General features: G+C 48.1%; 1 long non-coding RNA gene across 1 annotated transcript; it reads left to right on the plus strand.

Annotated features, from left to right (window-relative positions):
• Nucleotides 1-7,799: 7,799 nt before the first annotated feature.
• Nucleotides 7,800-14,212, plus strand: LOC134478613 (uncharacterized). The gene is made up of 2 exons (XR_010051365.1): nt 7,800-8,057; nt 13,967-14,212. It is a non-coding gene; the product is annotated as an uncharacterized LOC134478613 (long non-coding RNA).
• Nucleotides 14,213-14,905: the final 693 nt, after the last annotated feature.

The raw sequence follows: 14,905 nt of genomic DNA on the forward strand, positions 1-14,905 counted from the left end.
TCATCTGCATGCTGTGTTAAAGAGAATCACTTTAGATTCAAAGATATAATTAGATTGAAAGTCCAATCATGGAAAAGATTTTCCCTGCCACAATAGCATCAAAAGTGATAAAATGAGGGAATGTAACCCGGTATGACCCCTGCGGAAATCAGTTTTGATGTATCACAAAACACTGAGAGTAGGAAGCCCCTCTGACACAGATATTTCTTTTCTAGGTATCTTCCCCAAAGAGCTAAAGGCACTGTATTACAGTTGCACAGGCAGATCTGTGTTATATCAGCACAACATACAACTGCTAAATTATGGGAGCTACATGATGCTTTTATGCCCATTAATGGCCTGATGAAGACAGTAGGTGCTTATATACAGGATGTACTCAGCTGCAGAGAAGGTAAATTTGAACCACTGATTGAAAAAAATGGATGGGTCTTGAGGCCATGATGCTAAGTGAAATAAATCAGCTACAGAAGGCTAAATCTCATGCTTTCTCTTATTTGAGAAATGTAAAAATGTAAATAATTTAAAGAAGAATAAAAGGGAGATGATAGGAAATGGAGATAGATTCTATGAAACAGGAAGGGTTTGTGGGGAAAAAAGGAGAGAAGACAGTCAAGATAGGATGTGGAGAGGTACTAACTGATAAAGGTGACTACAGTTACTATGTATCAAAGGCATACATAGTGAAAAGATGAAATACACTTGTAATAGTGAACGGATTGTGTCAATTTGAGTAGAAATGCCCAACTCAACTGGGTGGGCGTAGTCCTGGGTGTGGGCGTAGTCCTGGGTGTGGGCGAGGGGATTTGCTGAAAACAGAAGACCCACCCAGGCTCATCATCTGAAGGGAACAGAAGCGAGCTTTGCTGAGGAGCCCCAGTCCTGGCCTTCACCTTGGACCTCGTCTCCTGGCTTCCAGTGCAGACTTTCAGGCTCCTAATACGGACTTGCATGGACATGCAGTGAGCTCAGCCCCCCCCCCCCCGACCCTTCAGCTCTCCGGCACACAGACAGCCCTTTTGCACGCTTCCACACTTGCCTGTGGGAGGCCACCATAAGCCAATATTATGATATATAGCCAATTGCTATATATTTTATACCTTGCATCAAATGTTTCTCTACCAAGCACTGACTGATATAAAATTTAAAATGATAAAATAGTTGGGGATAACAAAAGTAGTCCAAGACATATGCACTAGAAACTATAAAATACTGCCAAAAGCCATCAAAGAGCTATCTTTGGGTGAGGAGTGTGACTTACTAGGAAAGCAATGCAGTAGCTCCCCACACACGCTTCCTTATGATTTCACTTTCTTTGATTTCAGGTACCCATGGTCACTCACGATCCAAATATATTAAGTGGAAAATTCCAGAAGTGAACAATTCATATGTATTAAATTGAATAGACTAACAGAATGCTCATGTAATCCCATCAGTCTGTTTTCCATGACTGCAACAAAATACTGGAGGGGGCTTATAAGGAAAGAGGTTAATTTAGCCCACGATAGGGAGGTTGAATATTCAAGACTGGAGGCACCCCATGGATTTCACCTCTGGTGAGGGCACCAGTGTCACATGGCAATGGCATTGTGGGGAAGCCGGGGGTCAGAAGTGAAAAGTCAGAGAGTGGGCAGGGGCCAGGCTTGCTTTTTTTTTTTTTTTAAATAACCCCTCATTCTTGTGAAACCTGCTCAAGAACCCATGAAAGCAACTGCAATGGTTGATACATTGTGTCAACTTGAGGAGTAACTAAGGGACTCAGCAGGAGGCCAGGGTCCTCACTTTGTAAACATCTGCATCCTGTGCAGGAGGAGGGCAGGGAAATGGTGTGAGGGCTACACTTTCCCCAGGTGGGAACCTGCTCACAATGTAAGGGAGGAAAAGAGGCTTGCTCTCCCCTTTTTGCTCTTGTTGCTTTTGCTGTCTTTTGTTGTTGGAGTGTTGCCCTCACCATGCCACCTGCCTTGGAGCCAGCTGATTATGAACAAACTGTGAGCTAAATAAACTTCTTTCTTAATTTGAGTCTTGAGTATTTTGTCTCAGCAATGAAAAAAAAAAGAACCAAGACAGTGACCTTTCCTTTATGAAAGGACTTCCCTGATGACCCAGCAACATTACACCAGGGCCTCACAATGAGTGCTCCCCTGCTTCTTATCGTGGCCATGCAGGGGTCCAGGCGCCAACACACAGACCTTGGAGGGCAGATGTACGCCACATCCAAATCCTAGCACTCCCAACGCTACTCCCACCCCTACCCTCCTCCATCTCATTGGATTCACCTTCTGACCTCCAGGCCTCCCTCATAATTCCTATGAAAAGCTCCAGCTTTCCAAATGGCAGAAAACTTTAAAAGAATATTTTCTTAATTTTGTAGAGATTTGCACAGGAATAACAGATACATATGGTCCTCCTGACCCGAGATGGATACTTTTCCAGAAGAATAACCGGGCAATTGGGCACCATTGACAAGAGTGTCCTTGCGGGGTGACAGAGACAAGGGAACTGCAAATTGAGGACCTGGAGTCCTTCCCATGGGTGATCTTAAGGCTGATGGGAGGGACACAACAAATCATGATGTTCTTGGATCCCATTTCTGTCAAGGCTTCATCTCTCACCGTCTGTAATAATGACAGCTCTGTCACCATTTGGTGACACCACTGCTGTCTGGAAAAGTCTCCAAGGCATAGCACTCAGAAGCTAAATCAATGCCATCGATTGTAGGATGACAAATTGTGCTCGGGCACAAGTCACATACCTGGTAACTGCCACTTTTGTCAAAAGAAGATGTCCTCTAAAAGCTTTAATAAGAATGTTAAATACTTCCCAGTCTGATGCTTGAGAATTGCAGATGGGAAATAGATACCATTTCGGAAAGAAGTCAAATTAGTGTGCAAGCCCCTGGGAGCTAAGTGAGACAGCAGAACTTGCATGGCAGGCAAGTAGAGGGGGCAGAATATCCGCACTGCTCTGCATCCCCACGCTTTTGAGAAGGAGCCACAGACTGTAGCCTCCAATATCTATGGATTCTTCCTGCCTGGTCCCTGACCCTACCAAAGCCTAGTGGGGAGACCCTAGCACTCAGGGTTCTCGACTTAGTTCCAACTGCTAATGGTGGGATGCGAGCCCCATAGCCCTGGTGTCCCCGGCCCTGCCATTCTCCCTGCATCTCAGGTTTCGTGGGCAGCAGCGGATGGTGCTCAACATCCCAGGTGCCATTTTTGACTGACACATTCATTTCTCCTACACAGCTCCAAAGAAAAATACCCACAGTTGTTTGTAACCAAACAAACCTTTTACAGAGCCCAAAGTACTATCAACACTGATTTTTTTAATGAGATAAGAGTCTTGCTATGTAGTTCAGACCAGCCTTCAATTCTTCATGTACCTCAAGCTGGCTTCAATCTACAGTGATCCTCCTACCTCAGCCTCCCAAGCACTAGGATCACGGGTGTGTGCCACCATACCTGACCTCAACGTTGTTTTACAATCAAATATGAGATGTTAAGGAAATGTGGGAATTGTGGAGAATGGTTTAGACATTTTCTCTATACCCATTGTTTTATTTATTTGATTCTCAACCTTCCTTCTTGAAGAAACTTTCTTTTCTGGAAGAATTTGGGAAGCCATTGTTCTTGAGTACAGATAACATGGGGCACACTCCACACCCACCACACCCCTCCATGGCTTACCTTTCTCCTCATAGCTGTGGGAAAGCTGCACACCCAGACTTGAGCCAGGGTTCCTGGTTCTGAAGCTCATGGAGACTCTGTGAAGCCAGGGCTGGGATGGCCTTCCTTGGCCACATCTGAGTGAACACCAGGGTGTGGTGTTTACGTGCTCAACAGGGACCTTACATCCCCCAGTTCCCTGTCTGGCCCCGGAAGCCCATAATGACCCACCCTGCCTCTTCCCAAGTTGATTCTCTTGTCATTTGGAAACACCAGAGTTCCTTCATCTGAAACTATCCTGGCTGAGAACCTGTTCTCACGGTCCAAGAGAGCGATTCTGTGGGTGGAACCACAGTGGTCAACAGCCCGTGGAGATCCCTGAGATACCCAAGGTGCAGAGTGGCTGAGCAGGGACAACTGGGCCCTGGGTTCTGACATCAGCATTTCCAGCAGCATAATATAGGAAGGGAACAAACTGGAAGGAAAACGATGACTTCAGCATTCGAATGGCTGAATTTTGTGAACACAACCTCAGAGTGGAGAAGCCAGTAAACCAATAAATACAGACTTGAAATGTGGGGAGAGGGGGTCTTTGGGGATCAAAAAGTGAAATCTTGAGAGTCACAACCAAACACAAGTTCAAATCACAGCTCCCTTCACGGAGGTGGAAACACCCCAGTGGGGTTTTTGATGCCCGTGGTCCATATTCCTTGTGAGTCGCCATCTCTCTGTGGCCTCAGGACCCCTGGCCATGCCACCTTTCAATTTCTCATCATCTTGTAAGAATGTAGTTGCAGAGTTTAGGCAGTGCCCAGGTAGGAGGCTTGTTCCACAAATCACTCTCAAAATCTAAGCTGCCAAAGTACCAAGCACAGAACCTGAAAGAGCAAAGAGAAGAAATGTTTCCCAAAGTCCTTTTGCACAGTTTTGCTGCACAGGCATCACAAGAGGGGCAAGCACCTGCTGAATGTGGCCAGCCTGGGGCACAGCAAGCCTCTCAGGAACTTGACTATTTAATCAGTCACTCACTGACTCTGAGACGTGTGCTTGGCCATAGAGAGCAAGACCAGCTCAGACCCCTGATGTGAAGCAAGTTCCTCCAGAACTGGAGAAAGGGCAGTTGTGGTCTCCTTGTTCCTCCTACTCCAAGCCCTCAAAGCCAGGAATGGGTCAGTGCTATGGAAGGTTCTAACCCCAGAATGAAACTGTTTGAGGGACATTCAACCTGTTATGGTTTGTGTCTGGATATCTCCCCAAAGCCTCATACAGAAATGGAGGTTGCTGAATCTAGCATTTGTGATTGGTTTGTTGTCCAGCACTGGGATCAACAGTTTGAGTGCTGCACCCACCCAGGGGCAGGGAGCTGGCATACAATATAAGGAAGGGAAAGAGGCATGCTTTTCTTTTTGTCCTTTTTGCTCTTGTCACTTTTGATATCTGCTCTGGCTGCCATGAACAGTTGCCTCTCAGCCACACCACCCTGCCTTGGAGCCAGCTGAGTATGGACTGAAGCCTCCACAAAATGTAAGCTAAATAAAACTTTTCTCCCTTCATTTTGGGCAGCAAATATTTTCTCTCAGCACTGAGAGAAAAATAGTGAAGATACCACCCCTTCCCAGCATCCTCCTCCCTGGACCAGGAGGATGCTACACCCCTCCGGGCCTGAGAACACAGTGAACTGTAGTGTTCCAGAAGTTGACATGGTTATGGTTACTGTGCTGTTACTTTTAACTTTTCATTATGGAAGATTTCAAGCATATACACAAGTAGAGAAAAACAACAAGTCCTCACTTACCCAGTACCCACACCATTCCTCATTTTAAAGCAAATTCCAGAGCAATGATCACTTCATTAGAGAATCATGCATATCTATCTCTAAAACATAATGGTCCTTTTATTAGCTGCAGAACCATAATACCATTACCATATTGAAATACTCTCAGTAATTATCTAATATCATGAAATAGTAGTTTTGGTCATGTCACCGATACTGTTGTACCCAAACAAGGATTGCGTTTCCACCTACTTTCTCCTCCCTCCCTGGCCCAGGATCAGCCATTAGCTGCCAGGTAAAGCAGCTGTCTCCCAGCAGTGGCTCCCTTGCCAATGTCCTTCCCCTGGGGACGCGGGTGGGATGTCCTTTATTAACAGTACATTTAAGGGGCACTCTGAGCCATGCCCTAGCTCCCAAGCTGGTCAGAAAATAAGTCTAACAAATTTGAAATTACTGCCCTGGCTTCAAGATCCCTAGGGTATTCATTATTTTATTTTTGCTGTGAACTTGCACGCTGGGTCCTTTACTTAAAAGGCCCCTGTGGGTTTTGTTTGGGCCAATAGCCCCTAAAGCGAGTCCAAACACTGAAGCACAAAACCAGTGAGATCCAGGGCAGCTTATTAGCAAAGCCTCTTGCTCTCAGCTCAAGTGAAAGCTCTGCCCAGGGACCTTGTATATTTAATTGGTGCATGTGTTGGGCACCGGTGACAAGCGTGCCTGGTTTGGGAGAACAGCTGCAGGGAGAATGCTTTCAGGGACTTGGCACCCTGGTCAGAAGGCGGAACCTGCATAAATCTGGTGACCGACATCCGAGCACCACAGGAGCCAGATGTTCCCTCCTGGGTGTTGTCTTCAGGGGCAGTATGGGGGTGCTGCAGGCACCCTGGAAGTGAGTCCAGCGGGCTGGTACCAGTCCAGCACCAAGGGGAGTGGGCCAGAGCAAGCAGAAGGGATGAGCAGGGAGGAGAGTGGGCAGAGGTGAGCGGCGAGGCCGGGTCTGAGGCCAGCTCAGGGCAGGAAGAGAGCCCTCACCTTTCAGCTCGGGATGTCCCTCGGCCTGAGTGTGGTGCTTTGCCAGTCCTGACGCCCTTGCCCTCTGCCCCGTTTCCCGACCTCTGCTGGCTTGCAGCTTCACCCAGATCCCCACTTCAGCTCTCCAGTCTCCTGGTCCTGCTTCCCAGCACACAGGGCCTGGTGGTTGTCCGCTCACGAGTGTGGACTCCACTGTTTGCCTCTGGATACAGCTGCTCTCTGCGCTCTCCTCTGACCTCGACTGCACCTGTACTTCCAGTCTTCAGATGCCTTCAAACCCAGGCACCAATCACACTGCAACTTTAAGTCTGCTCCGAAATGAACTTTAATGAGCTGGTGGCGTTTGGCTAGCATCAGAAAACAGGTCATTAAGAGACTCTTGTGGCTCCAAATCCAGCAGCAGCACGGGCTAATTTAGAGCAAAATAAGAACTTAATGCTAGTATTTTAAACAAATAGGAAGGAAAGTGTTTTTGTTATTTAATTAATTGTAAAGTAGAAGAAGGTCTTGGGCCAGATGATGTCAAAAATTCTTCCAGCTTAAAAATTTTTTATTCATTGTCTGGCTTTGCCGAATTGAATAGCTTGAATAAATTTCACATAGCTTTTCAGAAACTGACTGCATTGTGTGTAATTTTTATCCCCAGATCAAATGACTGATGGCTTTAATGAGTTCACTTACTCTGCAGTTTTGCTGTGACACTGTCAAGTGAGACACGTGGAAAGGGAAATAGCCTCCCTGCTTGGGTGACAGAGCCAGCTGGATTCTAAGCCAGGGACCCTGGGCTCCTACCCTTGTAGCCCTGGGAGAGGGGCCTGGGACATGGCTTCCCCCACTTGGGGTTTATTTGTGTAGCTGAGAACTACACGCTCCAAAGCCGAGTTAGATTCCAAAGCACGATAAACCCTACAAAACCAGGTTGCAGTCTTGTTGTAGGAGTCAGGGTTTTTCCGGTTGTAAGTGACAGAAACCAAACATAAACTTTTAAACGGAACAGAGAAATGAATTGGTTCACTTACCAGAAAGTCCAGGGTAAGACAAAACAACAGGAGAGGGACACTTCCAGTGGGGAGGGACACTCCTAAAACAGTGACCATCACCATCACTTACACAGAACCAATCAGACGAGAGCTACTGTGGACCAATCAGAAACTCATTCTTTCAGTCCTTCATTTGAATCTGGTGCTGTTTGCAGAACCACTCAGAGACATTCTTTCAATCCTTCATTTGCTGGCAGGCACAGCCAATCCTGAGCCTTCGTTTAAAGTAACAGGAAACCAATTAGGGTTTCGATAGTACAGTCTATACATGTAATGCCAAGTGTGTGTGTGGCAGTAAGACCGTCCCAATGCCTTGTTGGCATAAAAAAGAGGTAGCACAGGAATCTGGGATACAGAAGACCCCTCCCCTCATCTCTGAGGCTGATGTGAGACTTTTCATTTCATTATGTCACTGGGTCATGATACCAGACACCTGCAACTTAAAGAAAAAGAGGTCCATTCTGGTTCATGTTTTAGTAGTCCTCAGTACTTTTTTTTTTTTTAAATCGGTACCTGGGATCAAACTCATGACCACACACTTGCAAGGTAAGCACCTATGCTGCTGAGCTAAATCCCCAGCCTTTACTCCTTCTTTTATGGTTAGTATCTAGATGCCTCCCCACCAAAAAGCCTCATGTGCTCATAGGTGGGGCTTCTGCAAGTGACTGGATCATGCCTTGTGGTACTGGATCACCTGTGTGTGGTACTGGATCACAGGTGTGTGGTACTGGATCATGGGTGTGTGGTGCTGGATCACGGGTGTGTGGTGCTGGATCACGGGTGTGTGGTGCTGGATCACAGGTGTGTGGTGCTGGATCACGGGTGTGTGGTGCTGGATCGTGAGTGTGTAGTACTGGATCATGGGTGTGTGATGCTGGATCATGGGTGTGTGATGCTGGATCGTGGGTGTGTGATGCTGGATCGTGGGTGTGTGGTGCTGGATCGTGGGTGTGTGATGCTGGATCGTGGGTGTGTGGTGCTGGATCATGGGTGTGTGATGCTGGATCGTGGGTGTGTGATGCTGGATCGTGGGTGTGTGGTGCTGGATCACGGGCGTGTGGTGCTGGTTCATGGGTGTATGGTGCTGGATCATGGGTGTGTGGTACTGGATCACAGGTGTGTATCACGGGTGTATGGTGCTGGATCATGTGTGTGTGATAGTGGGTCATGGGTGTGTGGTGCTGGATCACGGGCGTGTGGTGCTGGATCATGGGTGTGTGATAGTGGATTACGGGTGTGTGGTACTGGATCACAGGTATGTGGTACTGGATCACAGGTGTGTGGTGCTGGATCACAGGTGTATGGTGCTGGATCATGTGTGTGTGGTGCTGCATCACGGGTGTGTGGTGCTGGATCATGGGTGTATGGTGCTGGATCATGCATGTGTGGTACTGGATCACAGGTGTGTGGTACTGGATCACAGGTGTGTGGTGCTAGATCACGGGTGTGTGGTACTGGATCGTGAGTGTGTAGTACTGGATCACAGGTGTGTGATGCTGGATCATGGGTGTGTGGTACAGGATCGCGGATGTGTAGTACTGCATTGCAGGTGTGTGGTACTGGATCACGATGTTTGGTACTGGATTAATCCTGTCTACAGCTGGTGTGATGCTGGCAGGGGAAGCCTGGTAGGAGGAGATGGTCACTGTGGGCATGGCCTGGAACAATGTACAGCCCATCCGCCTCCCTTAATCCCTCTCTGCTTCCTGCTCGCCGTGGCCTGGGCTCTGTCTCCTCTGCAGGGCTCCTCTGCATACCCCCTTGTTGCCTTGCAGCTGCCTACTATGGACTTAGGAACTGTGAGCCAAAAGAATCTTTCCTCCTTTGAGTTGTGGGTGTTGGATATTAAGTCTCAGCAATGAGAAGGTAACTAAGACATCTTGCAAGGTTGGCTGCCAAAGCAGGATGGCAGGGAAGAGGGGCATGGCAGAGAAGGGCTGCTCACAACACAACAGACGAGAAGCAGAGTCAAGAAAGGAGCTGGGAAGAGAGGAACCAGCTGGGTCACGCCCACAGTGACCACCTCTCTCACCTGACCCCACCTCCAAAGAGCAAGCCAGGTATGAGCCCCCAGATCCATCCCAATCCCAAAGATTCCACCTATAGTCACAGGAGGGTTAGGAGACATCTAGACCTGGACCACAACACCGCCATCCTGTTTGCAAAGTATCTGCACTGTTCTCCTCTCTTTCCGGTTTCTCCACATCCTCGCTAACACTGTAACTCTCCGTCATTGTGATTATAGTTGTAGTCAGTGGGTGCTTCCTAGGGCCTCATCTTGGTTTTGGTTTGTATTTCCCTGATGGCTAATCAAACTGAGAATACCTCCACCGGCTATTTACCTAGTCAAATCCTTTGCCACTTTTTAAAACCGGGTTGTTTGGTTAATGCTGCATTATAAGAATTCTATAGATTGATTCTAGAGACTGGTCTTTATGAAAGAAAAAAAGATTCACACGTATTTTTCCCAACCCATGAGTTATCTTTTACTTTTTTGCTAGAATTGATGCACAAATGATTTCAATATTGATGAAGTCTAACTTAACTTTTTGTTTTTATTGTTGTTATTGTTGTGCTTTGGATATCACGTCTAAGGAATATTGCCAAATTCAAAGTCAGCAATATTTTATTTCTTTACTTTTTTGTAAGAGTTAAGTTTCTTGCTTCTTACACTTAGATCTTTAATGATTTTTGAGTTAATTTTTGTAAACAGTGTATAATCTAAATTCAGTCTTTTCCATGTGAGTAAGCAGTTTACCCAGTACCTTTGTCAAATGGACTCTTCTTTCTCCAGTTGAATTATCTTGGAACTCTAGATGAAAATTTATTAACCAGCCAGGCGAGGTGGTGCACTCCTGTAATCCCAGCACTCAGGAGGCTGAGGCAGGAGGATCATTGCAAGTTCAAGACCAGCCTGGGCTACTAAGTGAGTTTAAGGCCAGTGTGAACTGCATAGTGAGACCCTGTCTCAAAAAAAAAAAAAAAAAAAGCAAATTCATTAACCAGAAATGTGAGGGTTATCTCTGCACTCCCAACCCTCTGGGCTCAGATATATCTGTGTCCTCCTTCCTGTATCACACTCTTTTTCTATCACCACAGCTTTACTGTAGGTTTGAAATCAGAAAGCAGTCTCCTATTTCTGTTCTTTTCAAGATTTCTTTCACTCTTCTGAATAACTTGCATTTCCATCTGAATTTTTGTAGTGTTGTGACTTGTGTCTGGATGTCCCCTGGCAAAGCCACAGTCTTGATGTGACTTTTTCAAGGAGGCTGGATCTAGAGTGTGAGACGCTGGGATTAAGGGAAGGTGTTCACTGAATCAGTCCACAGATGGGTGGCACAGCCCTAACCCCAGTAGCCTAGACAGAGTACTCCAGGGCTGAAAGACACTGTTGAGGGCTTTGCCATCTGTGCTGCTGTGAACAGTTGCCGCTCCGTCACATGCCGCTCTGCCTTGGAGCCAGCTGACTATGGACCGAAACCTCCACAAATTGTGAGCTAAATTAACCTTTTATCCTTTAACCTTGGGTGTTGGGTATTTTGTTTCAGCAACAAGAAAAGTAACAAAGACATGGAGCATTGCCACCTTCATTGCATTAAATATTCTGATCTACGAAGTGGACCATCTTTCCAGTTATTCAAATTTTCTTTATCTTCCTTTAAAAAAACCTTTGATTTTTCAGATTTTAAATGTTGTGCTACTCCTCTTAATGTTATTCCTAGGTATTTACTCCTTCAGATACTATTGTAAATGGTATTGTTTTCTCAACTTCATTTTGGCTTATTCATCCCACTGTATAGAAACACTAGGGATCTTCACACACTGACCTTGTGTCTTAGGAATTTGCTGAGCTTGCTCTACGCGCTTTGTGGCAGACACTTCAGGATCTTCTGCACACAGGGTCATCTGCTCACAGTTTATTCCAAGTGGGGCAGCTGTTACTGCATATTACACAGACAAAAGAGCAGATTTACATCACGTACCTAATTAGACCCACCTGCAGCATTTCTGCACCTCCCAGAGTCCCCCTGCAGCATGCCAGCCACGAGGTCCTCACCCCACTTCTCTGCTTCTCTTTCTAAGTAGTGTGCATTTGTAATGGAGCAGGGAGCTCTGTGTGGAGTATTGGTGCAAGCACATTATGTACTCTAATTATTTTCGTCCTCCTTCTGCTCCTCTTCCTGCCTCCCCTTCCCCACCCTCTCCCCATCTCTGGACCCTACTTTCCAGGTCCTCCCTGTCTCCCATGCCCACCCTGAAACCTGCAGTCATCATGCCCTGACATTGGGAGCATGGCTCCTCCAGGAAAAGTCACTGCTGTTTCCAATGCTCTGGGTACAGATGTGGCTCAGCTTCTGGCAACAGAAAATCTAAAAAAAAGTGGCCTAGATAGGACTGGGGCTCATCTCTCTCAGATGACTTGGCGTGTTAGCTTAGGTGTTTTGTTTTTGTTTTGTTTTGCAGACTGGGGACTGAACCCAGTCCCTCCTGGCTGAGCTACATCCACAACCATTGTTTTGTTTTGTTTTGTTTTGTTTTGTTTTGTTTTTACTGCTTTCCTTTGAGACAAGGTCTTGCTAAGTCACTAAATAACCCAGGCTGGGCTCAAACTTGCAGTGTTCCTGCTTCAGCCTCCTTGGAGTACTGGGAAGGATATCAGAACTCAGAGGTCTCTATTTCTTTAGACTGCTCTGTCACAGCCTCAAGATGCTGCTGCCATGGCCACACTCCAGGCAGCCAGAGGCCTAGAGGAAGGGGCAGGAGGCACCACACCCAAGAGCCACTTTCCCACAAATCCTGAGTCCACATCCATGTGGGTGTCTGTGGACCTAACTGTGTCACTTGGTCTTTCTGGTTGCCCAAGAAACTGGAGTAAGAGCTTTTCCCTGGGTCTGTGGCTGTCCCTGATGACCCTTGGGTGAAAGAGGAGAAGGGTGCACCAGCCAGTTTCATGTCCCAAGAGGTGGCACAGGTAGCTGCAAAGCACCAGCATCCAGGGATGACTTTGATCTCTACCCCTGAGGGGCCGGCAGCAGGCCGGATCTTGCTCCTGTCCTTGCTGTCTTCCTTCAGGTCCTCCTTCCCCTCCAGGGAACCCCTGGGAAGTCAGCTTCTGGGGTCCAAATCAAGGCCGTTCACCTTGAGGCACCTTGGGGAGGTGTGAGAGTAGCAGATCTGGAAAAGGCCCGGTGCTCCTTCCGCCAGCCACAGATGCCAGGTGGGTGGGGCAGGCAGGACACACTCTGCGGTATGAAAAGGGGTCAGAGGGCAGGAGGCCCCTTGCCCTGCAGTGGCCGCCAGACTCCTCTTGCTGCAGACTGCGCTTGGGCAGGCAGATAGGGGACTGTGGCATCACAGCTGTGTGTGTGTCTCCTCCAGACCTTTGCTTCTCTGTCACAGTGACCAGCGTGGAGCTGATAGCTCACAAGCTGGGAGCTAAGCAGCTGGAGCTATGCGTCCTTCCCCTCCTGTGATGAAATTCATTTCCATTTCATGAAAGGACACTGGGCCCTGCGGATGAAGATTCGATGTCTCTCAGTGGACAGTGACTCCATACCCAGTGGTCAGAGCCTGAGGCCTAAGAAGCAGGGAGGAGGCTGGGGAGACTGCAGGTGAAATGGCAGGGCTCTCAGTCCTTCGGGGATGCAGGGGACAGGCGGGGCAGAGCCTCAGTTTGAATGGTAGCTCAAGAGTGGCACTGTGGAAGCCACGACCCAGTCAGTGCCCAGGGTGGGCACAGATGCCTCTGGGGAGCCCGCGAGTGCAGAGAAACCTGCAGCAGAGTAAGGACACCTTGGAAGAGAACCTTCCGGCCAGGGCGAAGGCCAGACCTAGTCCAGCAGTCTGCAACCTGGCTTCTCAGGACCAGGCATGGTGCAGTTAGGAGCCACAGGCCAGGAAACCACACCCCGCGCTGGGGCTGGTGGGCCCCAGAGGACACACAGAGAGAGAGCCCAGCCCATCGTCCTGCCAGGCCACAGGGACCTCTGAGCTTCTCCAGGTGCCAGTGCAGGAGAGGAGCTGGGGCGCTCCTGGGGAGGTGGGAATCTTTATTCCAGGAGGAGACACAAAGTACCTCACCACGGACCCCTTCAGGCCAAAAGGACGTTCACCTTTCATTGGCAAAAGTGTGTTTTCTGTCCTGGGAAAAATTACTTCCAAGTACAGCTCGACCAGTTATTTGGGATTTTCTGTTTACTTGTTTGCAGTATGGGAGAATGAACCCAGAGTCTTTGCGCTATGCTATATCTCCAGACCTTTTGTATATACGTATATACATACATATATGAGACAAGGTCTTGCTACATAGTTCAGGCTGGCCTAGAAATCCTCCTGTCTCAGCCTCCCAAGGTACAACACTTCATGGGAACAAGAGGCCAGGACGCTGCCAGGAACAGGGTAATAATAACTGCCAACTTTCCCAGGAATGAACACATCTCATTTCTCCTGTGTAGGTCATCAGCTCCCACAGTCGAGGGTATGAAGATCGTCTTCATGACAGGTTCCTGCCCTCATGCATCCTGGATGGAGACTGCAGATCCTGGCTCTTCCAAAAGAAGCCAACATCACATCAGCCGCCATCCAGACCCGGCTTTGGTCCTGGGCCTGGAAGTCAATTGTCTTGGTTAATTTTTTCTTGCTGCTGGGACAAAATACCTGACACCCAAAATAAAGGGGGCAAAGGTTTATTTAGCTCACTATTTTTAGAGGTTTCAGTGCATACCCAGCTGGCTCCAAGGTGGGGTGGCATGGCTGAGGTGCAGCTGCATGAGCAGCTGTGGCAGATTCCAAATTGACAAGAGCAAATGGGTAAAAGGGAAAAACGCCTCCTTCCTTCCCTCCCTTAGATTGATTGATGCCTGCTCCCCACACCAGGGTGGGTACAGCACTCACACTACCAATCCCAGTGCTAGACAACCAACCAATCACAAACACTAGACTCAAGCCACCTCCATGACCACATGAGACTCTGAGAGACATCCAGATACAAACCATGACATCAGTCAGTGTGGCCATGGTAAGAAACAGCTTCTTCCAGCCTTGTTGCTGGGCAGATGGGAACCTCGCCCTGGCTGTCACTTCCCAGCTATGATGCCTGGCTTCTCAGCAAATGATAACGGTGCTGCAGAGACAGAGCCAACTGTCACCTGGAGATGCACAGCCTGATTACTGGGTAATGGTTCCCTGGTTCATCCAGACCACACTCTGCCTTCCTGGTCTGTGTGGGGCACCTCAGAGTCTCTCCAGGTGGAGATCTGAGATAACCTGGGGTAGGGGCCTGGGGTGCTCCTGATCAGAGAACTGTGGCCACACTGCTGCTTCTGAGCTGCCCCAAGCCAACTCTGCAGGAACCTACAGTGTGCCCAAGGTCCTTGCCACACAGGTGGCATCTC

This window comes from Cavia porcellus, unplaced genomic scaffold (assembly GCF_034190915.1).
Source record: "Cavia porcellus strain 051 isolate PalLab524CR breed Dunkin Hartley unplaced genomic scaffold, mCavPor4.1 scaffold_14, whole genome shotgun sequence".
NCBI classification, from domain to species: Eukaryota; Metazoa; Chordata; class Mammalia; order Rodentia; family Caviidae; genus Cavia; species Cavia porcellus.